General features: G+C 41.9%; 1 protein-coding gene across 1 annotated transcript in view; it reads left to right on the top strand.

Annotated features, from left to right (window-relative positions):
* The first annotated feature begins 2,236 nt into the window (after positions 1-2,236).
* The window catches only part of st3gal1 (ST3 beta-galactoside alpha-2,3-sialyltransferase 1), a 70,392-nt gene continuing 46,894 nt past the window's right edge, over positions 2,237-25,734 (top strand). The window contains exon 1 of the mRNA XM_084380401.1: positions 2,237-2,591. The gene's annotated coding sequence lies outside the window, so the exon portion shown is untranslated. The remainder of the gene's footprint in view (positions 2,592-25,734) is intronic.

The following is a 25,734-nucleotide window of genomic DNA, read 5'->3' as shown; positions in this document are numbered from 1 at the left end:
TTGACTTGGAACAGCACAGGTGCGACCAATAACGTTAGTGAGAGCTGGATTCTAAAAAGTTACCCAATAAACCGTGTCAGTGCGAGAGCTATCATTAATGTTATAAATTCCACCTGTGCTTTTCTATCCTGTTTGACAAGTCGAATGTCTGCTGCGAAAAGGGTGAGAGGAGTGGTACCAAGTGCAGCAACTTCACTGCTGGACTTTAGTTAAAATGTGGGCACCACAAAGCATCAAAGGGGGAATGCAACATTGAAATATGTCAAAATGTAGGACCATCATGCATCAATCTAGTTGCGTAGGCTGAGTGGATTTCCCCTAAATGGAAAACGACATGGTTTGGCCTCAAATATCTGTTATGGTTGCCACAATCACAGATGGAGATGGTCTGACTTCCTGTGAAAATAGCTGGAAATGTCCCCTTATACAAACACCCGCATTTGACGTGACACAAACTGATGGAAATATCCCCAGGTCTTCTTAAACATATCCACCAGTGCAACTTGAACTACGCCAACCCCATCGCCTCCACCTCCCGATGTGAAAGCCAGCTGACAAGCATTTAATGTGAGCTTGACCTGATGGCAGGTTTGGTACAAATATCAACCTTGGCTGTATCTGTGGTTTGCAGAAATGTTAACTGCTACCATCATATCCTGGCAACTGGACTGGTTATAAATCTCGTTAGCCTCAACACTTCGCCTTAGCCTGCTATCCCGACGAGAATCATGGACACCCTGCCCCTGGACATGAATCACAATAAATCTGCTCATATTGGCAACTGCAGTTATGTGAGAGGAGAGTTTGTCAGTTCTGCGAGCTGCTAATATACAGGAGCAGCTCTACAAGGTTTAAGTTAGGGGTTTTGGTGAGCGTTCAACGAGACGACATCACTAACGAGACTGTTGGCTACATTATTTTTCATTAGTTTTACGACAAACTGCGACTCTCTTGACTTGGAAAATGATCTTTTAAATAGACAAACATCAGATGTGCAGTTCATTGCACAATTCAAACAGGATCGACAATGATTCATCTCTGCAGTGACTGCTGCACAACATTTTTCCCATGGTCCCAAGGTCCCATGGCGGTCCACTGGGAAGAGCGTGACTGTGGCACTCTGTATTGCTATTTTTCGATATGCTTTTATGGTTGACTGATTTAAATTACTATCAGGGGTTAATCTATTTAATTCCCCTGTGTGTTCAGAAAATATCTTTACCTGCAGGTTTGTTGGTGTTTTGAGGGAACTGTATTTCATGTTTCTTGAAAAAAAAAAAAAAAAGCCCAGCCAACTTCAATCACACAGACTCAGGCTTTGCAAGAATAATTCACACTCCCTCTCTGTCTGTGTTGGCAACAAAGCACTTTCAAAGCCTTTCAGGTATCCACAGGCCTTAAAATACCATTTAGCGTGCTTTGTGGACTGATAAACGCCGACAAAAATAATTAGTTACACAGCCATGTTGAATCATGGGGAGGATTTAGTGTCAATGTTGCAGCTTTTCATATAGCAGCCGGGTTATATTCAGAGCTCTATGCTTTTTTAGTCTCCTCAGGGGGGGGGTGGGAATAGGTGAGCAGTCACCTGGCTGGGGGGCATAAATCTGACCAACAGGTCTCTGCAGGCCTGAGGCTATTATGGCTGAGTGAACTTTTGCTTGGGTGAGTTCACCCTGCTCCAGTTAAGCCACCACTCACCTCTATTATCCTATTAGTCTGCTGCACTTATGGAAACGAGCTGCAGTGATCCTGTCAGCAAATTTAGAAGTCCACAAATATTTTATGGATCAAAGACTGTGCAATCTACTTTAACGGTGCACCCTCAGGGACATTACAGAGATAATGGTGGGGCATGCAGCTAGATTATTAGATTTATCAATCAAAGCTTGTACTAGTCAGTTATTACCTGTGTTTAATAATATAATACGGCCGGTGCAGTTCCAGTAAAAGGAGGCGGATGTGGGATATTAAGAGGTCCCATGAATGCAGATGAATTCTTTATCAGTCTATAGGAGCTTATTGTTCATTCCTGCAGCAATGAGCTGGAGGCTATTACAGCAGGACCTGGTCACGCATGCCAAAAAATCCCGCCGTGAGAGTGCGTGTGTGTGTGTGTGTGTGTGTGTGTGAGTGTGTGAGAGAGGATGCTGAGGGGCGTAGCAGTGTTGTGCCCCTCATGGTCAGAGCTCAGGAATTAAAATGCATGCCTCTCATTGCCTGGGAGCGAGGAACGGTGTACGCAAGAAACTCTTCCCATCCTCCTCATCCTCCTCCTCCTCCTCCTCCTGCTTCTCCTGCACGGATGCGCTTGTTCCAGGAGGGCTGTAAAAAAAAAAGAAAGAAAAACCTCCTCCCGGTGTTTTTGTTCTTTTTTTTTTTCTTTTCTTTTTTTTTTACATTCAAAAAAGGCAGCTGTGTGAGGTTGCCAGTTTGGAGCTTGTTCCCCTCCGCCCCGCTCTCTTAAATCGGACCCTTCAAGCTGAGACCGGGGCGCAGGGATCCGCTCGCCTCCCTCTCTCCGCGGAGCCGCTGCCACACCGCGCGGAAATAACGGGACTTCAGTGTCGGGAGCCCGGGCTGGACTTTGAGTGAGTATCGAAACAACGAGGCATGCTTTTAACCCTGCAGGATGGTGTCACCTTATATCCTAATTATAGCTTTTAATCTGAGTGCCTTGGAGAGAGGAGCGCGCACGCAGGCTTAAAGTCTTAAAGTGGTGCTGACCAGGTGTTGCTCTGCAACTTTCTCCTGCCAAAATACATATTTATACTTCATTCCGGAATCAACAAGGAGCTTTTGATGCTTAAATCGCAGCTGCAGATTTATAAGAATACTTTTCGGTTCCATGATCCATACTCTTGCTGCTTTCCAGCATGTCTGCGCGCATTTCTCTCCATTTTCCAGTGTTTCCAGGCACCGCTCGGTTCTCTAGTGTCATGTTGAGAGAAAAGCAACTTCTTCTGTTTGAGGGCTGCTTTTTGATTTCTTGCCTTTAGATTCTGTGGTGTGGGCTGCTGGCTAAGTCAGTGCCCAGCTCTATCACTTGGGAAAAAATAAAAAAGAAAGGCTATATGCCATCCAGTGTGCTGGAGCAACTGTTGAATACACAGCAGATGTGCTGAGGAGAGATATCAGAGCCGCACACAGCACTGTAGGTGAGATTGTTTGCTGTCTCTGAAGCAGCCTCATTTAGTAAAACAGCAATTTCCTCTGACGGGAAGCCTTTTTAGTTTGTTGTAAACATTAATCACTCTGTTTCACTGTCAGTGTGAGTAAACTCCTCGTTCATGGGTTATGAGTTCTGAAATGATCCCCTCTGCTGTGTATTTTGCCTGAGATGTCACCTCATTTACTAATGAAGGTGTCTGCAGCGCGCCGGTTAATTTTCCGCTGAAACCTCTCCTCACCATTATAAATAATAAGCAAGTAGAATACATTAGCTCAGCCGGGTCCTCATCACGGCTCCAGTCGGATTGGATGGCGTGACCTTGGGGGGTGGACCGCGCTGCAGTATTAAGAGGGGAGGGCGGCAGAGATGGAGATGGGGTGCTTTGGTGGCATCCATTATCAAGGAACCCAATTACATCTGGAAATTGTAGTTGCCATAAGCAATTGCCATTTATAACACTACACAAGACAAGAGGAGCTATTTTGAGAGTGTGTATCATTCCGATAGTCTCATCTGCATATACATTTAAAGAATCCGTGTGGCTCCTCTGAAAGGAAGTCCTTTGTGGGCTCTTTTTAACAATAGAGCATGGAAGAGGTAATGAGTCACTGTGAATCATGGCAACTCTCGCCAGCTGCCAGCCAGATGAAGACATGCTGCGAGGAAAAAGTCTGATCAAACTGCAGTCGCACTTTGCGCCGCTGTTTCCCCTTCAAAGAGCGCCACGCCGAACGGAAACGCTCAGTGCTCCACGAGGGCGCCTAACGTCTCATTCAAAGTTTGTGCGAGTTTTCTCTTAACAATCCCAACTTCCACTTCGAATGTCTCCCCTGCAAGGTATATCCTCTTGTCTTTAGCTGCCGTGGCTCGAAGGCTGAGTTAAGTCTGTAATCAGTTATTCAGCGCCGGCGTTCAGACTCCCAGCTCCAGACAGAGGAATCCCCATGGCTCACCACAGACCCAATCAGACCCTTTAAGTGCACGGCTTCCCAACAAGGTCTGGGACCCGAGACTGCAGCTGCAACGGCAGAAAATGTTTCCTGTCCCTCGGGTGGTGGTCTGCATGTGTCTGCGGCATGTACAAGTATATTTCAGTAATGGTTAGTGTCTTTTTTGTCCAGGCCTCTCGGCTCGGTCACAGACAGTCTTTTTCCTCCACAGTATTCCCCTTGGACTTCTCCCTGGCTTTTTGATTTGCCCTCTGTTTCCACTTAACAGTCCTGGCTACTTTCCAAGAAACTCCTCAGCACCGTTCAGGTTTTTTTTTTGTTTCAGGCATGAGCAGACTTCTTATACTCTGGGCACATGTGGGGAATGTGAGCATTTACAACATCTCCATTTCACCCACTCGCGAGGATGTTCGCAGATGACAATTTAAACTCCGCAAAACAAAGAAAGCCATCCCGTGATTGCCGTCTTAATCTCAGCCCCCCAGCGCAATCAACCACGTCGAGACTGCACATCACTCCCGCAATTAGGCTTGTCAAATCACCGAGTGGCTTTTATCTGCGACTTGCTTGTTTGATAACACTTATTGGCAGGTGTCTTCGGAGGAGCAGGGGAAGGCGATCCACACAGCTGGTGCATTTCAAGAGGGACGGATGCATTATGTAAAAGCGTACTGTACTGTGCAGCAGATGTTCCTTCCTGCTGATGGCTAGCTCAGCAACACGACCATACATCTCCATATCGCAACATCCTCGAGAGTTCTCCTTCTTCTTTTATTCCTCGTTTTGATTGACACGTGAACCATCCGTGACACTCGCCGCTTTGTTGTCAAACTCAGCCGCTCCCCGCAAATTGTCCCCTCGCTGTCCTAATCGTTTTCCGGTGCAATCAGTTAGGCTGAGAGTGTCATCTTCCATGGAAAGCATCTTCTGTACCTTTTATCCTCCTTATAGTCATGTTGACAGGCCTGCGGCGTTGACGACCTTGTCGGGACAAATGCAGGATTGCTGTGACTTCCTGTGTGTCTTTGTCCTGTCCTCAGTCGGGTATTAATTTGGCAACTAAAAAGGGAAAAGAAAGATTTTGTGTGTGGGCCTGACATACATCCTTTCTGTGGGTTTATTTGAAGGAAAGGCTAATTGTTATGCCTCCGAGGTCCATTGTTAATTAGAAGTTATCTCGGGCAGCTCTCACACGGTCACCGCTCTAATTGGCAGTCAAAGCTGTGTACCACCTGGCCTAGCCTTTAACTCACCAGGTGCTTCCAGCGAAAAGGCTGTCGGCCTTGGCATTATGTGGGTTCGGCCTGTTAAAAGAAGACAGACAGCGAAAGAGTGAGAGAGAGGGGGAGAGAATAGAGGAGAAGAAAAAGACCTGTGCCGGCCAACTTTGCTAAAATGGCGGCGCTGCAGCAAAAGGTTATTCGGTGCCACGTCACCAGACAAGCCGTTTCATGCTGGCATGAGGAGAGAAGAGGTGCGGAGAAATTAGTTGAAGCTTTTGATGCGCACGTCACCGTACATCACACCTCTTTGTTTCAGATTTCTAATACCACAGGGGATGTGATGTGGCAGCACATCAACACTCCACACAGCCTGTGCAGGTTTTGTTTACCTGTTTTGTTTTTTTTTTTTGGTGGGAAAAATAAGTTTAGCCCGTGAGAAGGAACAATAGCAGGTATCAGAGAGGCTTTTAGTGTTTGTTTCATACAGGGTGAATCAAGGCTGATTGGACAATCATGAGTCCATTTTGTTTTCCGTACAGAAAGATGAATGTTAGAATCGATTTAAGCGAAAAGATTTTCACTCCAGAACACAATCCACATTAAGTCTTTTATTCAGCGCTGAGCGGGAAACTGTGAGAAAAGACAGTGATTTAATCTAGAGATAGTGCAGCTGCTTTTCACAATGAAGTGGGAAACTCGCACTGGGAACTAGCCTGAATAGTGTGAGATCCCTCTGCACGCACATGATCCAGAGTTGTGTTTCTGCTGCTGGGAGGAAAAATTCACCCGTGACCTCTTGTAAATCTTGACTAACTGGTGCAAGAGCATGTCAATCATGATGTTTTGTCCTTTGGAAAGGTCAGACAGGTGTGTCCTGCGTATGACACAAACCATCTGATAAAATGTGCCTCGCATCGCCGTGCTCCGGAGGACAAAAGGCCTTTGTCTCTGTACATCACAAAGTCAATAGGGCTGCATTGTGTTGCCGCTCCAGCATTTAAAGTTCACTCTAATTCCCAAATGTGTCGTCCCTTTGTTCTCCGATCACAATGGAAATTTAGAATGTAAAGCGGATTCCGACAATGTACTATATCTTGATGGGTAGAGCAGAGAGAGACGCGTTAGGAAGCTTTGTAGCTGTGTTGTGTTGGCAGCCTAAGGCAGAATGTGTTAACGTGGTACAGCAGAGCAAAGGATGATCTGGATCTGTGTGATTTGTTGTTGTTGTAGTTTATTTTTTCCAGGAACTGTTGTGTTTAGGCCTCGAGCTTTTGCAGCATGACTTGTCTGATTTCATCCTACAGTATACATACAGTGTTCAATGCATTACCCAAGAGAACGCGGGTCATTTTTAGCATTTTCAGCTCATCTTTAATCACAAGCCGGCAGCAGCAGCAATAAGTAAGAAGTAAGTCGCAGACGACTGAAGGAAAAAATAAAGAATAATACACGTATCACAAATAATAAGAAAAATAAAACATCACTGCCGTATAACAGACTAATCATAATAAACAGGCCTATCGCTGCTATAATTACTGACAGTGGAATCATTACTTCCACTAATGCTCCACTGCTACCACCGTTAATAACAGTTCATTAATTAAACATACTATGGAAAACAGCAGCTCCGCTCAGCGAGCAGGACTTCTCCTTGACTGGACCCACAGAGCTGCAGAGTGTAGCTTAATTTTGCTCTGGAGGTCATTCCAGGAATAATGAGTGGTATGAAATGTAAATACTCCTCTTTGCTCAACTGCCCCGGCACTTAGAATACCTGAGACAAGCCAAATTTGAGATTTAGCCACATAATGAGATGCCTATTTTAGTACGGCCAGGTGTGGAGTGAAAAAGAGACTATTATGCTTTGTCAAAAAAAAAGAAAAGATTTTTTTTTACAAGTGAGAGTTGGGAAATGAAGCTTTCAAACGTCTAAATCCATTTAAAGGGAACTGTTTTACACTGGACTTCCTGGTATGACCCTGAGCCGAGAGGTCGAAGAACCTCAGCTTGGTTACAACTCTGAAGTAAATCCTACTTTAGATCATCTGAATCCACCTTGAATTACTGGTATAATATTCCAACCCCTTCAACATACAATGTGCCACAGAAAACTCCAAAGTGGCGACGTCATGCTACAAGGCAAAAACTTCCCAGCGAGAAAGGAGAGTGAGGATAGCTTAGAAGCTAATGCTAGCTCAGATGACAGCAACATGAGTTCTTTCAGCCATCAATAGCATTAAAACTGAGTTGATGAGTTGTCAAACATTCCAGATGACATATAAAAAAATCTTTTTTTTTTCATAGAAGCATGAAACTTGGTGCAGTTGTACATTTTCAGAGATGGAGCCATCGCAAAAATGCCTCTTGGTGGGCATGGCTGCCATTTTATTTCACATTTTCTGTGTCTTGAATCATATCTCCTGAACCAAATAAGATAACACAGAAAGGATTATGTCTACCCCTATGTTTGCATGGTCAAGGATTACAATGATACCATATACGACATGATAAATGGTTCAGGTGAAGAGTTAATGGTGACTTCAGGTACATTAGGAGAAGAAAACTAGATAATCCAGGTGGTATGTCAAAAATCTTTGATTTTTTCATAGAAGCATGAAACTTGGTACGGTTGTACAGTTTGGGGCCCTGAGATAGATCAGATATGGAGCCATCACTAAAATGCCACGTGGCAGCCATGGCAGCCATTTTACTTTCTGCTATGACTGAATTCTGTATTTTGCATCATATCTCCTGAACCAAACATGATAACAGAACAGAAAAAGTTATGCCTGTGTTTTGATGGTCAAGGATTAAAATGATACAATGATACAATGATGATACGTCCTGACTCCAGCGTCGCGCAAAGATTGGAAGCAAGAGGAAGCAGGTAGCTTGGCCCTGTCGAAAGTGAAAAGATACACACCTCTAAAACTGACTATTAAATTTCCTCTCTGTGTTTTTTGTTTGTAACATAACAGAGGGGGACAGCAAGCCTTTTTGTCCCTGAACTTTCAGACATCATAGTAATAAAATGTCTAAGCTCCTTAGTGTCTAACATACACCTACTTGCACTTGTGCTACCAGCCGAGCCTCCCCTTTAAGGACGGTGGTCTTGTGGGTAACCTGTGTTTAAGACAGAGTCTAGCAGATTTCTTGGGGGAAGTGAGTCTCTCACGGTGTGTTAGAGAGGTGCCAGCACATTGTCACAGGAAAGCTCATGCTATTTTTACTTCAGTCAGCCATAAAGTGTGTAAATAGGCTCAGTTTGCAGTAAGGCTGTGTGTTGTGTTCACGGAAACAGAAGAGAAATAAAAGTCCCAGATTATCCAACATACGGCGTCTTCCTGCATTCCTTACAGCAGAGATGGTCCGGACTGTGAAAAGCTAGTAACCTGGTAGTACGTAGTCAGGGTGAAGTAAATAAAAAAATCATAGGTCTACTATCTACACGTCAGAGCCATGGCTCTGGAAAGGGAACATGCAATTGTGTTAATCAGTGGATCAGATGACTGGTTGCAGAATTTTGTGTTTTCGGCCGAGCAGAATCTCTGGAGCGCTTCCTTGCACCTGCAGGCTGTTATTATAAGTTATTATAAAAACAGCCTAAAATACCTACATTTCTGTTCCCACACTTATTAACCCAAATCGGCGCCAAGTTGGCAAGATTTCCTGTTTCGTTTTCAAGTTTCATTCCCTTTAAAACTTTTGTTTAAAAAAGACAGACTCTCTAAAGGGCAGGGGCAAAAAATGAATGAATGAATGAATGAATGAATGAATGAAAGTGATAAATATTACTTTAAGCCACAGATTTACACAAGTTTACCAAGAATTAAAAGTAAAATTAAAATTATATTACTTAATGCTGTTGCATTTTACTTATTATTTTTGTTAAATGTAATTTTTAAACATCACCAGAATGCAGGAAATGCACAATCTCAAATATTTTTACTTTTTTTTTTTTTTTTTGATTTTGAAATTTGAACATTTGTAGTTTCTGCCTCCAATCTTTATGCTAAGCCAGGCTAACCACATCCTGACTCAAGCTCCATACCTAAACCTGCAACAGTTCCTTCAGGCCACTGGGAGCAGCGGAAACATACTGTAAACACAGCATTGGATGTATTACCATCTAATGAAGTTGATCTGGCGAATGTGTTAGCAACCAGCAGCTGTGGAGCGGCATTTGCATTCATTTGGTGTCATGTTGTAAATCCAAATTTAATTTTAGCTCTGTTGGACTCCATCAGCTCCTGAGGGAAATATCTGGCTCTTCCACTGCTAAATGCTCCACTATGTTCACCAGCTAGTTGCTAACTCTCTCCTTTGATGCTGGGAAGGTCACACACGGCAGGTTTTTTAAAGCTTTTTCACTTGAAAAACAGCCACCTGCTGGGGATGAAAATGACACCGATGAGAGGGAACCAAAATAGTTACCAAAGTTGCAGGTGGTAACCAAACAAAGAGCTGAAATGTGTCAACACTCCATGGAACTGAGGGGAATACATATGATAATCCACTGTGGGTTCTCATGACCAGTGACTGCTTTCACATACATGTAGTAGTGTGATCCATTGTTATATGAAAATAACAGAAATGTGCATTAAAGCAGCATTCACTCTCAGAAATAAAGAGGATCAGCTCACTTCCACAAAAGCCATACCTCTATGTACATCTTATACACACATACACATTGAGGTAGTTTTATAGCATTATGATTGAATTGTTCCTCATAATATTGAGAATTAATCATCGCTCTGAACTACTTAAATCTGTCAAATGACTGTATACATTCTAATTCACTGAACAGTGTTTCTCTGCACAGTCTCGTCGGGTACTCTGCCAAAACTTCCTTGAAGAACTGGGCACAAGTCTTCATCAGAGCACCACACACATGCTAGTTGGCTTCTGTAATGGTTATGAATAATTATACTGTCTTCAGTAATTCTGTAATCAGTATTGGGAGTACATCTGGCTGACTTTTCTGGGCGAATATACTGTGAATATCAGAAGTCTACAGGCGCCGTCTAATTTTCTAGTTTTATTGCCTTGAAGGCTGAAATGAAAACCTATTAAATCAAACGTGATTTTCTCCATATTCGTTTGGACATGCTGAAGTAACGAGCAAAAGGTAAAAATGAAAGGGAGCTAATTTCTGCTTATGTAACGGTGAAGACCCCGCACTTATTGCTCCGATAACAACCGTGACGTTTTTCAGATGAGTTTGTGCCATGTGAATCTGTGATTTGTCCCTCATTCCCCTCTTCAGACTGAAATTGGCTTCTGTATGCACACTTCTCCTCGGATCGATCCACAGAGTTTGTATAAAGGTAGAAGTCCAACATAAAGATCTTCTATTTGTCTCAGCCGGTTTGGCCGTGCACTTTGGTTTGCTGTCAAGTTGAAGGATGGAATTCTTCTTTGACTTGAGCAGAGTGTTTTTGTTCCAGAGGGCAGCTGATTTTCCCCCCAAAATATCTTGCTTTCAGGAGCCATTTATCTTCCCCTCTATCCTGACCAGAGCCCCTGTCCAGCCTTGGAGCATGATGCAGCACACGCACACTTTAAGCATACCAGTGCCATTTACACTTTTTGATTGATGACTGGTGACTGGACTTTGCTGACCCTCAATTATTTTCCAAGGCATGCTCTTTTTAGATTTTAAATGTGTAATAATGTATTTATTTGCCCACCTATTTGTTCACCTTCCGCGACTGTGTCCTGGTTCAGTGTGTCATCTGATGACATTGAAACGTCTGCAGATGACACACTGCGCCAGGGTCATTCACTCAGCTCCTCTCTGCACCACTGCTGAACTGTGCAGCGTGATCGGTGTCTGTGACATTGTGTGTCTTTTAACATTTATTCATTTTTCAGTGTGTTTAAACAAACAGCACCTTCATGGTAGAAGCCCCGGGGCTGTGTCCAAATCTGGATTTGACAGGGTGCAGTTTTCAAATTGCTAAAGCCTCAGTTTTAATTGGAAATTAATTAACAAGTTAAAAGTGTCTCAACAACCTGTAGCAGGTGAAAGTTTTAAACAGCGGCCGTTTATTTAACTGACCAATGACATCTGCAACCTGTGAATTAATTCAACCGTGGCTAATTAACGTTTATAATGTGAGTTGGCAGAACAACCAATAAGTAACTCTTGGCTGCTGTCTGTTAATGAAAAGAAGGTCTGACACATGGTCTCCTGTGGAACTACAACAGCTCCTTTGTCCACTTTGGTATAAATTAATAAGACAAAGTGTCAAATAATGAACTTTACAGATGCTGGTAGGCAGATTCTGTTACCTTTGGACAGAACCAGGCCAGCTGTGCCCTCCTGTTGTCAGTCTTTGTGCTAAGCTAAGCTAGCCGGCTATTTTCTGTACTTTCATATTTACCGTACAGACATGGGAGTGCTAGCATCCTGTTATCCAACTGCCCGGAAGACAGCAAATAAGTATTTCCAGGATTTTAAGCACATCATAGTGCATCATTTTAAACTGCATTCATCAGACATCAAACAAGTTTCAGATGTGACTCATCAGCAGTCATTGTTAGCATAACTGGCCAAAATAGCACCACTTTTCTTATTACTGTATTTGAATGTCATTTAGTACCATACCACTGATCACGGTCATCGCAGCTATTAAAGTACCACCCACGTTTTAAAATGAATAGTTTAGTCCCCCACACTCTTTTCAGGGTGCTGTGTCAGTGCTTCATTATCAAATCCAGTCCGCTTCTTGTTGAGGGAATGTCCAAATCAATTTCATTTCACTGTCACCTTGCACCCAGGCAGATTGGCAGATAACACACACACACACAGAGAGATGCACACAATTGCAACAAGTGTCGTCAGACATTTTAGTTAGGATGGGTCACACACACAAAAAGCCTTGAGCAGAGAGCGTTTTAGGTAGGAAGAAGGGAAACGTGACAGGAAAGAGGAAAGTAAGATGGCAAATGAGATGGCTAAGAGAGAGAAAGGGATGAAATGAAGAGGTGAGGGAGGAACAAGTAAAATAAACGTTGGCAGATAGATGTCAGCTTGTGTTATTATCTCTAAATCTTTTAATTGTTACTGCAGTGCCGCCATTACTTTAGTCTATACAACTGGGCACTTTATGATTGTGTGAGGTTATGATATTTACTACACAGAAAACAGCAGAAGTCATTGGTGATTAATTAATTTTGATATTTCATGAGATGTTTCGGGTCTATGTGTTGGATTTTAGGTTATTTGCTATTTGAAATGTTAGCAAATATATTTGTAGCCAAAACAAATAACGGTGTGTGAGTTACGGCTGGGCGGGACAACTGCCATGACAGAGGCCACTGTTCAAGACAGCGTTTCAACATTTGTAAGTGTGACACCACTGGATATTTTTAACAAGAGAAGACTGTTCAAGATGGCTTCCAACATCTGTGAGCGTGGGACCATTTTTTTCAGCCATGTTAGTGGCAACAAAAGCAGGCATTTTAAACTTAACCATGATCTTTTCCTAACCCTAACCAGACCTTAAGCATGTTATCACAACATAAAATTGAAAAAAAATTAACATGAAGAAACTTAATTGTTGTAAAATCAGTCAAGTTTACTTGGAAGCTGACTTTTCAGGCAGGCTTGAATCCCTGCGAGGACCTCACCAAGAACCACCATATATTATATTTATATCTTATGCTCTTTATTTAGACGAATGAGTCATCATGCTCGGTACAAATGTATCTTATTTAATCATGTGTGTAGTTCAGAAACAGGCCAGGAGTTTGAGAATAGCAGTTCAATGACATAGAAAACGATCACAGCATAATATGATATTAGCTCCTTATCAAATATTTCAAAGTTGAGACCAAAAATTTCAAACTCCAGTTTCGTCCGACCCTTGGATGCCCCTGAAATCATTCTGAGTGCATCTCCCTGCATAATTAAGATGAACTGGATGTTATTTTTAGGAGAAAATGTGCCTCTGTCTTGCCACCTGACCACACAGCCCAGAAACCTTGCAAACATGCAAATGAGCTCATATATCCATGGAGCGGGAAGACTCAGGCACACAGTACAGTACTGTAGCTAATAATGCTGCCGGCCTCTTCGCTTCCCTGATGAGCTTCTTACTGCGCAGTCATTCATCTCGGAGGAGCCTCCTGATCCTGGCGAGATCCTGCCGCTGTATCACCTCCAGTCTGTGATTACAGTTTTCATTGTGTTTCAGGCTGAGTTCACGGACATGGAAATCTTCTTATGTGCTCCCTTTTAAACTCAGCCTTTAAAATAATTGCGTAGTTAAGATGTGTGAAGACCGAGTTTTAATTAAAGTGCAGGGCCAATGGTTTAAATTATGATTAAAAAAGAAAAAGGAAAAAAAGAAAAAAAGAGATGAAGCAAGTTTCACATCATGAGGTAAAATAATATTGCTATTTGTCTTTTTTTTTTTTACCTTACCTTACCAAACTCCAGAGATATGCAGGGGTTGACTTTCCCCAGTTTATTTTATCATAATAAAGTAAAAAGTGTCCCTGTTTTCTGACCTGCTGCTGTTTTGATTTGCTCTTGCTCTGTTTGTCATTAATGCAGCACTAATTCCCGCAGTGAAATTTAAAAAATGGCCGTTGGGTCCCTCCTGAAGCCGTGCAATATGTATTATCAGTTCCCATTAATTACTCCATTATTGCAGCATAGCACTGGTTGCATGTCCAGTATTATTAAAAACGTAATTTAGGAAAATGCACCCTGAAAGCACACTGCAAACTAGAATAATACATCTATTTTAATTTGATTTTGACGCAGGATCCCTCAGGACAGTATCTCCAAAACGTTAGGTAAGGTAAAGGCACATCCCGGCTTTAGTGGTCCAAATTTTAAAAACAAATTTGCGGTTAATGATGAGCCCCGGAACAGCTGCTAAGTAGATTATCCAGCCTTGGAAGAATATGACATGGCTCTGTTGCTGTGCATTATTCTAAAGATAACATGTGAGCTGTGACATTATTGGTAATTTCTTCCCTGTGTATAATGTTTTCTGGCCGGCCTTCATTTCAATCAGGAGAGATTTATTGCCAGTGAGCAAGTATTTATTGACATGTCGGCAATAAAGATGAGAAATGGAAATAATCTTTGGCTATTAGACTCCATCACGACGTGATTGCACGGAGATAATGAATCTCTGGATGGTATTTTTATTTAATGCTTTATTTCAAAATGTTGTCTCATTAATGATAGGGATCTCTCTTTCTCTTTTCACTTTGTACACAAAATGAACAGAGACAGTTTAAGCAAAGACAGACAAAGACATTGGCAGAGACATCTACATGTGTGATCACGAATATAAAAGTAGAACCTTTAAAATGTTCCAATGAAATAAGTATGAGAATACTTATACAAGAATGTAACTTCACATGTTTTTGGAGCTCATTCCATGTTCGCAGCATAGTATTTGAACCTACTTTTGCCAAGTTCATTGTGTACAGGAGGTTCAACTAATGTCAGAACGTTCTGTGAGCTGAGGTTGTACAGTAAGTGCTGTACTTGAATTCATCCCGAGAGGTAACTGAATAGTTTTCATAGTTGAGCCTTATAAATAAACAACATACATACGTAAAGAGGCAAAGTCACGCCCCCTCCAGTGTGCCCCATGGGACCATTTTCGTAATTAATTTGTACCGTAGTCGATGCTAAGAGGCATATACATTGTTGATCCTGTTTGAATTGTGCCGTGAACTACACATATGAAGTTTGTCAATTTCAAAGATAATATATCAAGTGAAGAAAGTCACAGTTTGTTGTATGGATAGTAAAATATCATTTAGTTTTGTGTGGAGCGACTCAGTGAAGTACATATTGACAGGTGCAGTTATGTGAGCTCTACAGGGTTTCGGTGAGACGTCACTTACTTAGTTGTTCTGATTAAGTGCTTTCACAGTCTTATACTTGAGTTTTATGACAATCTGCGACTTTCTCGAGTTGAAAAATAATCTTTTACATACCGGTGGCACTATTCGAAGGGGATCAAAAAATGATTTGTCTCTCCGTTCACTACCATACATATTTTTCCTGAAATAAGGCCCCATGTTGTTCCACCGGAAGGAAGAAAGACTCAGCCTCTCTACAGGATCCCCCTCTGTTGTAGGAACTGGTGGTGGTGGAGATGATTGGATGATGAGAATGTCTGAGATCTAGAAGGATGGAAGGAAGAGTGGGCTTCTGTCAAGCACAAACCTGGGGCGGTCGAGGCGAACGGTTTGCAGGACGGTTGCGAGGATGCGCGCTGAAATGACAACTGACAGCGGCAGAGAGAACAGATTTAAAGTTTCGCAGCGACACCCGCAGTCAGCTGATCATGACGGAAACGATGAGAAGAGGGAGACAGAGGGAGTGGGAGGAAAATGAATGATGAGCAGCATAAGACACTCTTCCTGATTGAACTTATGCTAAGCGTCATTTGCTCATTCTGGCCCTGAATGAATACATTTCATCCGCGGGAGTCAGCGGAGAATTTAGGGTTGTCATTAGGACATACACCTTAATCAAAATTCACTGTGGGACACTGTGAATCTGTATTGTAATATAATAATATATACATATTTACAGGACAGTTCCTCTCAATGCCTTTTCCTTAACATCTTGTCTTCCTACCTTGTATTTACATATCTCTACTGGTACCAGTAAGAATCTAAACAGTAGCTGTAACAAAATGGTTCTGTCATTTACAAGCTAGGATCTAAAACACTACATTACCTCAAACAATAAGGCAATAAAGAGTTGAAAAATATTCCTGTGCAAATATACAGTATGTGGTGTATAGCTGAGATGTAGGAGCTGGCTGTGTTACTCCACCTTTGATTCACTGTTGTGCTCGATTCACCCGCTGAGCTTCACAGCGTGACAGACTCCATCTCATTTCTTACAAACGGAGGCACAAACTAGTGCCTGTGTGGCTTTCAAACTGTGCAGCTTTCATTTTCATTGATCAAACAGCTAAATTTGTCTGTGTCACCGATGCTGCTATCAAAGCCGCGCTGCAGAAAAAGAACACAGAGGGAAGGAAATGAAACAGACGGATCCTCACCTCCAGTTAATCAAATGACCCGAGTCCTCAGAAAAGAAAAAAAAAAGTTTCCTCACCGTTGGATCGGGCAAAGATGAGAATCACACCTCTAACTTTCTCATCATCCAAGTAAACACACACAATCTCTTTGTCAGATGAGGCCTAGACATCTCATAGGGACTGGTAATCAGCTTAAAGGATAATACCGCCATTATTGAGTTTTTCCTTATCTCCAGTGGCGAGTGATCTCCTGTACCCACCCTGGTGATTTCACTTCGCTCTCCGCAAATTGGAATTAACTCATTTTATTGCTCCCATTGCCTCCAGAGTGCATCAGAAGCGGAGACTTAATATTTTGTCGTAATCCAGCAGAGCGATTGTGAGGAAAGTAAGCAAAATGAAAATCACCAGTCAGTCAAGCTTTTCCTGCCTCCCCCCTCGTGGAACAAGCGCTCCCGTTCAAACACGACCTGAGGGTGAGCTGCTGTCTCATGATATATGATAATAACTGTGACAATGAATATATTGACACTGATGGAATCAGTCCTACATCGACATATGGAGGATTTATGGGGCTGACTGAACGAAAAAGAATGCCATTCGTTCATTTTATTACAATATAAATAAAGTGGATCTCTGAGGAGCGCTACGTGTTCTCTCGCATAGTGATGGCGGATAAATAAAAGCCTCTAAGATGCATCTGTTATGTATCAGCACCTTCTGCTCCCAGCAGGTTCCCCCTGCTTTAAATCTTAAAAAACCTCACATTGATTAATCACTTTTCTGTTGTTGCGGATAACTATCGAAACAATATCTTACCAAACCAACAGTGTATACAAAACAGAGCTGTCCTCACCAGTAAGAACAGAGCGTCGGTCGTGAGATCCAGCTAATGTCTTGAGCCATTTGTCATTTTTTTTATTTCCATGATTAATTTAATGCGGTAACTTATAGCTTTTTGCATGTCGTTTTAGTCACAGTGGAAATGAAATATGTCACGTGACACCGTATAGACAGTTGTGAAGTCCATGTTGGGAGGAGGCGGGGCCGGATGAACAGGAATTTCACCCAACAGTCATGCGTTCGTGTCCCTCGTGAAACCAAACTTATTTTAACTTAATTCCCTAACATAACTTACATAATGTATTTAATCGACAGTACGTCATGTACATAACATACACTGTAAAATCTGACAAAGTGACTTTACTTATAAAAATCGAGGACATTACCGAGTAAAGTAGACTAACTTGTTCACTGCTGGCGTTTTTTGTAGTAAATCAAGATCTTGATCTTTCCATAATCTTAACCAGATACTGTATAGTACAATTGAATATTTTTAGGCCAAAAAAACAAATGTGATATGATGAGCCCCAAAACAGAAATATGTTATGAATGAACACTTTACTGATACGTTCAGCAGTGTTTCCCACAGAATGGCTGTGTACTTGTGACGCGTGTTTGTACAACACAATGGCATAATTAGGCCTACATCAAATAGAGGTCACATCACAATCAGTGTATTAACAGGAGGGATGTAATAACAGAGAGCGTTTTCTCTCTCTGCATGTGTGATTGACAGTAGACGCGAGGGGAAGAGCGAGGGCTGATTGTCACCTAGTTAATCGATCGCGGATGGTGTCAGAGTGATTAAAAAAATAAAAGTTTAACATGCTAAAATGGGTCGTGCAAATAAAATATATGTGTGGGAAACACTGTCAGTGTCAACATTCTGCAACTTGTCACACATCAAGAAGAGCTCAGTAGAGTGCATATCTAAATCAGGTGTGTTTGATGGCAAACTGAGGCCGTTGTTGATCACTTGTGTCCCCTACAGGCTAGTTAAGAGAAGTAAGGACTCAGCAGACAATGGCGGTATAAAAATGAACACTAAATAAAATTGAGAATCACCGCAACACTGACAGGTCCTTGAACAAACAGGCATAACTATGCACAGAAATTGTTAGGCTGATGGGTTCAGTAGTATTCAAGATTAGCATACACAGGATCCCCTCTAGGCTTACCTCTAGCAGAGATAATTAACAACATTTCCTCATTATGTTGATGGAAAAGGTAATCCACGTGGCATTTGCTGTTGCAAGGTAATTTCTAGGAGACAACTTCATCCAGCCATAGGGTTAGTTAAACTAGTGAGCTTGTTTGAATATAATTGGACTTAATATGCAGCATCTTACACGCTGTAGCCGACTGTAGTCCTGACTGATACAAACACCTGAACTTCGCTGCCGAAAAGACCGTATTGTCTGCATCTGTCCAGCATCCATCAGGTCCTTAGTCTTCTTTTTCTTTTTGCTTTTCATTCAAAGTAGAATTACATAAAGTATGTTTGCAGCGATATGCTGTCTTCGAGGTATACAGTGGTATGAAAATTGTCTGTTATCATACAATGTACATTTGCTCATCTACAGATTTTGATTCTAACATAGAAGAGGTATTAAAAAGTAATATTTAAAGTTTAAATCAAGTTTCATTCAAGTGCAGTGTGAGTTAACGGATAAGGGTGTCAATACTTTAAAGAAAAGGCTAAATAACTTACTTAAACAGGCTGATATAAAATAAGCAACAATGTGAGAAATGAATGAAAATCTGTCTGCCTAGCTCGAGCTGCTGTGCTTCATAAGCGGCCTTGTCCATTTTTTAAACGCATAATAGCTCAATTATAAAGCATACATATCAAGTGCTGCTAATCAGTCTAATCCACACAGAGAGGTCGGGTGTTGAGGCGAGAGCGAGTAACCCTCATCAAGATTCAACCTCATCTTTGATTTCAGGGGAAGCTCAACAAACCAAAATCACACCGATGCTAATTGGTTAATTTACATGGCCAAAAAAAAAGAATTGCTTCACCATGTTCTCATTAATACAGACTGTATAACTAATGAACAGTGTTTACATCCGTCAGAATCTCTAAAATGCGCCTGTCGCCGCTGGCAACAAGGCAAGTGTTAACGGTAAAGAGAGACGCAGGGGTGTTTTGATCCTGCAATTTCACACACACACGAGGCATGATCACAAAAACTGCAGCATGATCAAAGGCTGTCAAAGGCTCCTCGTTGCCCATGACTACTTATTGATCAGCGCTATTGTATGAGCATGGCTGCACATTAGAGTGATTTGAAGTGTTGTGCATACTGGTGGCGGGGGTGTGCTGTAAACTCAAATTAACCCGGCTCTTTATCAGCAGAATCCACTCTGCTCACCTTTTCAGGCTGATTCATAATATGAAACCACAGCATACATCACTGCAGTTAATATTTTATGAAGACAGGAGTTCTGACAAGGGCCTAAAACACAGAAGAGGTACAACTTTTCAGTGAGGCTGTTATACATCATCAGCATGCATTGCTGTGAAGCTGGGGCTGCTTGGGACTGGAAACCCACACAGACAAACACAGCGCTATAGATTTAAAACGTATTTCCGCTGCCTGTTGGATCCGTATTAAAAGTTAATGTGAGTGGAAAGGCAAGCAGAAAGGCAAAGCATTCTTCAAAAAAACGGAGAGCAGCCTCAGAGGGTCCCTGTTGGAACCTTCACAGCCCCCCCTAAACCTTTGAAGCGCCCGAAAAGCAGCCTACTTATTTAGAGTACACTGAGGGATAGGTTTACTCAGGATATATGAGCTACAGGCAGGTACGGCATGCCAGACAGAGATTGCTGACAAAAAAAAGGAAAAAGAAAAAACGCATTTCCTGCTAAATATTAAAAGCTGTCTTCTCCGGAGGATAAGACCTTCACTCGGAGTTGATATTTTGTTGCTGTAAGAAATCCCCAGAAATTCCCCTTTGGAGCTTGAGGGTAGATTATGTAAGAATTATGTAAAACAGCACCCCCTGCAGGCACGGCATACTGTGACGAATCGAAATCAAAACAAAGACGGCCACCCACCCTGTGCTCTACATTTAACCACAGGACAGGAAGCCAGATAAATATACCCCCAACCCAAGTCTTCAGCTGAGAATCTCTTCACAAAGACGTCATCTGAAGTTAGCATCTTAAAATGTAAAGGCCAATAATATCTCCCAATATTAGCTTATTGCAAAGCGTATTAGCGTATTAGACAGCTGATAAGTGACAAGAAATTCCAGCATGTATATATATATATATATATATATATATATATATATATATAGAGAGAGAGAGAGAGAGAGAGAGAGAGAGAGAGAGAGAGAGTTCCAAATACAGTGTCACAATCTTATGGGTTGTTTACCAGAGAGTATTTATTTTTAGCCGCATTAGCAGTGTGGCTCTTGGGATGGCAATGTCAGCCAGTTGGTTGGCCACAGTCCAACATTTTGACCCAGACTGAAATATCTCAACAACTATGAGCTGGATTTCCATGAAATGTGGTCTAGGTATTCATGCTCCCAAGAGGATGACATTGACTTAAAAGGTGTAATGTGTAAGAATTGGCCACCTGTCAGTAGTCACTCCAAACTAATAGGGGGCAACATATCACTAGAGTAACCACTAATTAACAAGACAGGATGGGTTGGGGACTGTTTTAAGCCTTAATTCTTATATAATGTACCTCCAACTGATCCCCTGACTATCCCTCTAGTACACACTCTAGTTTTCACATTTCTTTTGAAACATCTCAGAATCTACTAAATGGAGTGGCACAAAATAAATGGTCCCTTGAGGATTAAGGTTAATGGCTTTGGTGACCCCCGACTTTCCCTCCAACAGTGCCACCAGCAGGTTCACAGTTGAGGTTTGAAATGAAGTGTCTTGACAGCTATTGGATGACTTTTGTTACCCCTTGACTTTTCATGTAGCACCATTAAAACTTTTTCTATTCCTTTGGTGGTAAAGACATTCATCAGCCTCAGCTGTACTTTGTGTTTAGTGCTAATCAGCTGATGCGGTTAGCATGCTAACGTTCTGATCTAAGATGTAAACAACAGCATTATTAGCCCTGTCATTGAGAGCATGTTAGCATGCTGACATTAGGTCAGGCTAGCAACTTTAAAATGTACCACTCAGGATGTATTTAGTCATAATTCTTTAAAACAAATGTAAGGGAGTCCTTATCAAACATATTTTTGTATATTATGTGTCAATGTTAAAAAAAAAAGGCAAAAGGCAATATCAGCTTTTCAGATAAGCAGCTGCTGCTCAGAGCCTGCTAGCTCTGGAGGAGAGAGTTGTGTGCAGAGCCAGACTTTCTGGAGGAGTAAACAACCACATCAGATTCTGCTCTCCATTGTCCGGTGTTTATGCACTGTAATGTTGACTGCTGACTAAAGGTGGAGGTGCTCGTTAGCTCACGGCTAATGTGCAATAAAGTAATCTGCCTGTTTGCGGCGAGTGAAAGTAATGTATTTAAATACATACAGTCCAGCAGGCAAACTTGCTTCGGTGGTGGCAAACACACTATTAAATAATCACCATTGCTGATGAACATCTATCTGAGATTCAGGCACAAAATGTTTATGGTAATGTTTTAGTTATTCACGTTAAGTCGACCTCCTTCCTGACTCTCTCCTGGAAGTTATAGCAACAGGTGACCAAAGGAAACACCCTGTTACCTTTAGTAAACTTGTGGATTTCTTAAAATGTGTGCATTTTTGGAAACATGTGGGATACACAGCTAAACAAAACACATGATAAAGGCGTTTTCAGACAATTGAATGCTGGATTCTTACATATTATATCTTTAACTCTAAATTACATCTGACACACAGCAAACATAGGGCCGGGTGCTAATCACAGGAGTACTGTTCGATTTCACGGGCTGAAGGAAAAGCGTGATAAAGCTGTCATGTGTAGTGTGCACAGGGCACATGAAGGCATCATGTTAGATACACAAAGAGGAAGGAGGAGGGGGGACGTGAATCTGACAGACATTTTTCTGTGTTCGAGTTGAGATTATACATTTCTTCTTACATTGCCATTTCAGCTATAAGCCCCTGAGTACAGAGATAGAGCTGTGGCCACATGCTGGATGTTCCCCACACCATTTGTATGCTGCTGCTAGAGCTAAATTGCAGCTGATCCAAGGTGTGTGATGAGTACAACATGTCCACAGAATGTGGCGCACAAGAAGGTACTTACCCAGAGGGATTAGAGAGGAGCTAATACTCTGGAAATGTGCTAATTATCGTTGGATAAGACGTAGACATTAAAAAAGCAGTATTACAGTTATTGTAAATAATAGACACAGGTGATGAATTTATGTATTTGCTTGTTTGTTGGCTTTTACAGATGTTATCTGATACCGATTATTGGATTTTGATTGACTTTTAAAGCCAGTCACCTTCTCTGGAGCTGTTTAGAGAGTTCATCATTGTTATTTCTAACAATGAAGTTCTCATTTATTATTGACACAGTCTGAATATTCATGCAATTCATTATATTTCACAATTATTAACATAAGCATTGCGAGCTTTAATCGGCAGACAACACCAAAAAGCTAACACCTAGAGGGGATTTGATGCAAAAGTAGACAGAGTGATACAACAATTATGGATTTTCAATGTATCATCATCGGGCTCTCCTACTTATGCGGAGCACTTTGAAATTTTTAAAGGAGAGGAGAGAGGAGAGAGAATCCAGGACATTTGAATATTACTCAGTCAAAGTGGAGTAACAGGAACAAACTCTGAAGCAGTTCATCATGAATAATTTTGTTTGTCAAGGTAATGGGACATTTGCTTTATAAGAGAGAGGAGCGTGTAAGACAGAAATGTGTAAAAAGCACACTGGCCTTCAGCACATGCAACATTTAGATGTCTGGCCTTTTAGTTATCAGTCCGGTCCTGATCCCACGTTTTGGAAGAGATGTGTCTGCCAAAGAAAAGAGCTGTAGAGAAATCAAATATATCCAGTAACCTTCGCTTGCACATGCTCTTATGCTACAGCATAAAACACATTGATTTGACTTCTGGTTTGACATTAATGCAAAGCACTCCATCTGAAAGGAGAAAAGAGTAGGCAGAGATATTGTGTGAGTGGCTCTTTGTGGCGCTTGCCGTTCAGCTGTAGTTAAGATGTTTTCAGCATCAGGATGTGTGTGAAATGTCACAGCAGCTCCCTTTAGATTTGAGACATTTGAATGTAGGATGTGTTTTCCTCATAATCACCTGGTGTGAAATATCTTTGACACTTATCTATGTCAAGGCTAGAATTTCCATTCGGAGGGCTGCCATAGCATTGTATTAAATATGTGGAGTACTGAGTCTGCTCATTCATCATTAATTATAAGTTCACTTGAATTTCTTATCAAGGTTCAGCTTTTGTAACATTAATAACATTAAAGATCAGGGTCACCCTGGCACCCTAATGGTTAAAGGTTCCCCATGGATTTGTAGCTGTAGTAAAGTGGAGCTGTTTTTGTGCGAGTGTGAGAGGAATTGATGTCATTTTGCAAATTGCAGCTAGCGTGTTGAAAGTTTGGTGGAAGGGTTCCCAGGATGTTTCAGATCCAGTTTCACAAAAAAGGAACAATGTAGACCAACCTTATTAATTTTTATGTGTTCTTTGGTAGGAGAGTGAAGTTAAAGGGTTCGGTGTGTAAGATTTAGTGGCATCTTCTGTGTGGCTCCAGACTTAACAACTAAATACCCCTCGCCTGCACAGGACCCTTGTCACTACCCGATGTGAGGGGCTGCAGGGTCTGAGTAGCACATACGTGCAAGTACGTCTGCCATCTTGGACAAAACATACACAGAACTGCAGTAAATGCCACACATACACAAAAGAACCCAAACACAAGACACACACAGAGGCAGGCGTGTAAAAGAATACAAAGTGAGCTTTAATGCTAATGTTCAACATCCAAAAATCCCATATTGCGAATAATAGAATGGCAGGCGGCAAAAACTGGCAACCAAAAGGCAGGCAAAGGAAAATACCAAAGTAATACAAAAACTGAGGATAAATCAGGAAGACGGGGATAACAAGAGGACTGGGGAACAGGCACAGGAGACGTGTGGACGGGAACAGACAAACCTACAAAGAGTGAGGGAACAACACAGGCTTACATACAAACTAAGCTAATGAGGGGATGAGGTGCAGATGGAGAGACAATGGGAACAGGGCGGTGCTGACGAGGCTGACAGGTGTGGGAGGAAAATCAGGCTGGGGAGGAGCACAGGAACACATGAGGGAAACAGAACACTGGAAACCCGGTGAGCAGGAAGTAGGAAGTGACAGGATATAGAGGGATATAGAAGAGGATATAACTACAGAATAAAACAGGAAATCAACAAACCAAAAAAGTAAAGTAAAAGTGGAAATTTGACTCCTAGGGTGTCAGGCCTTGTAGTATTTTTCTATGTGCTCCTCTTTGTGCATTGTGATCCTTTGTTATTCTATTTTCACCTGTTTGCTCCCTGTACACGGCTGAGTGTTGAATCTCCATTTCTACCAGACATGTGCGTAGCTGCTGTCCTTGTGAGGTCACGACACAGCTGCTCGACTGGTCATGAGGGACAACTAGCAGGAAAAACCCTTAAAAAACCTGGAACTTGCATTTACTATCACCTGCTGAGCAGTGCCATAATTCAGTTTCCAGAAGTTGTTGTGAGAGCAGGTGGAGTACATAGAAACAAAATCAGACGCTAATAAAAAGGCTCCTGCAGTGGGAAAGAGCTGCGATTGATTTTCCAAGCTGTACTGAAAGAAAACTAAAGGAACACCCATATCAGTGTGTTGGAACAAAAGGAAATGTGGAGGAATCTTAATAGCTCTTAACCTTGCATTGTAAACAGAGATACCAAACATCTCCAGAGAGCCGGCTCGCTGTACGAGTCCTTCACTAGATTTATACAAACAAAAGGGGGGAATCAGTGTAATCAGTGTAATTTTGAAATCTATTGATTTGGCTTTCTAATGGGACTTTCTCTTCTTTCTTTTTTTTTTACTGACGGCACCAGACCGAAGACATTTCTTTTAGTATTTGTGTCTGCTTACCGTACTGAATGCTTCCTCTATTTAAACAAATAGAGGATAAAGATTTCTTTAGAGATAAAGAAATCTAAATGATAATATTGCAGTCTGAGTCTTTGCTTTAGCGGATTAACATTGATTCTTTGAGTGATGTAAATGGAGCAGTGGTGCATTTCTCCTGGACCATCTCAAACCCTCCTGAGACCCTCTCTGGATCCCCCTTCCACGCTCGTTCCCCTAGATGATGATGCCATCACCCAGCTGCTCCACAGATATCCCTCCCATTTAGATGTCTGTGATAGCACTGCGAGGGTCTTTTTCCTTTCTCTCCCTGTGCCTTTAACAGCATACTGCTGCTGTGCAGGGGGATAAGCCGGGGGCGGTGCAGGTGCATGCCCCCGCGGTGTCCTGGATTACAGGCTATCTTGCCCACAGGCTGCGTTTGGTA

The sequence above is a fragment of the Pagrus pagrus genome (genome assembly GCF_965226575.1).
Source record: "Pagrus pagrus genome assembly, chromosome: 17".
Lineage (NCBI taxonomy): Eukaryota > Metazoa > Chordata > Actinopteri > Spariformes > Sparidae > Pagrus > Pagrus pagrus.
This window is presented reverse-complemented; position numbering and strand designations above follow the sequence as displayed.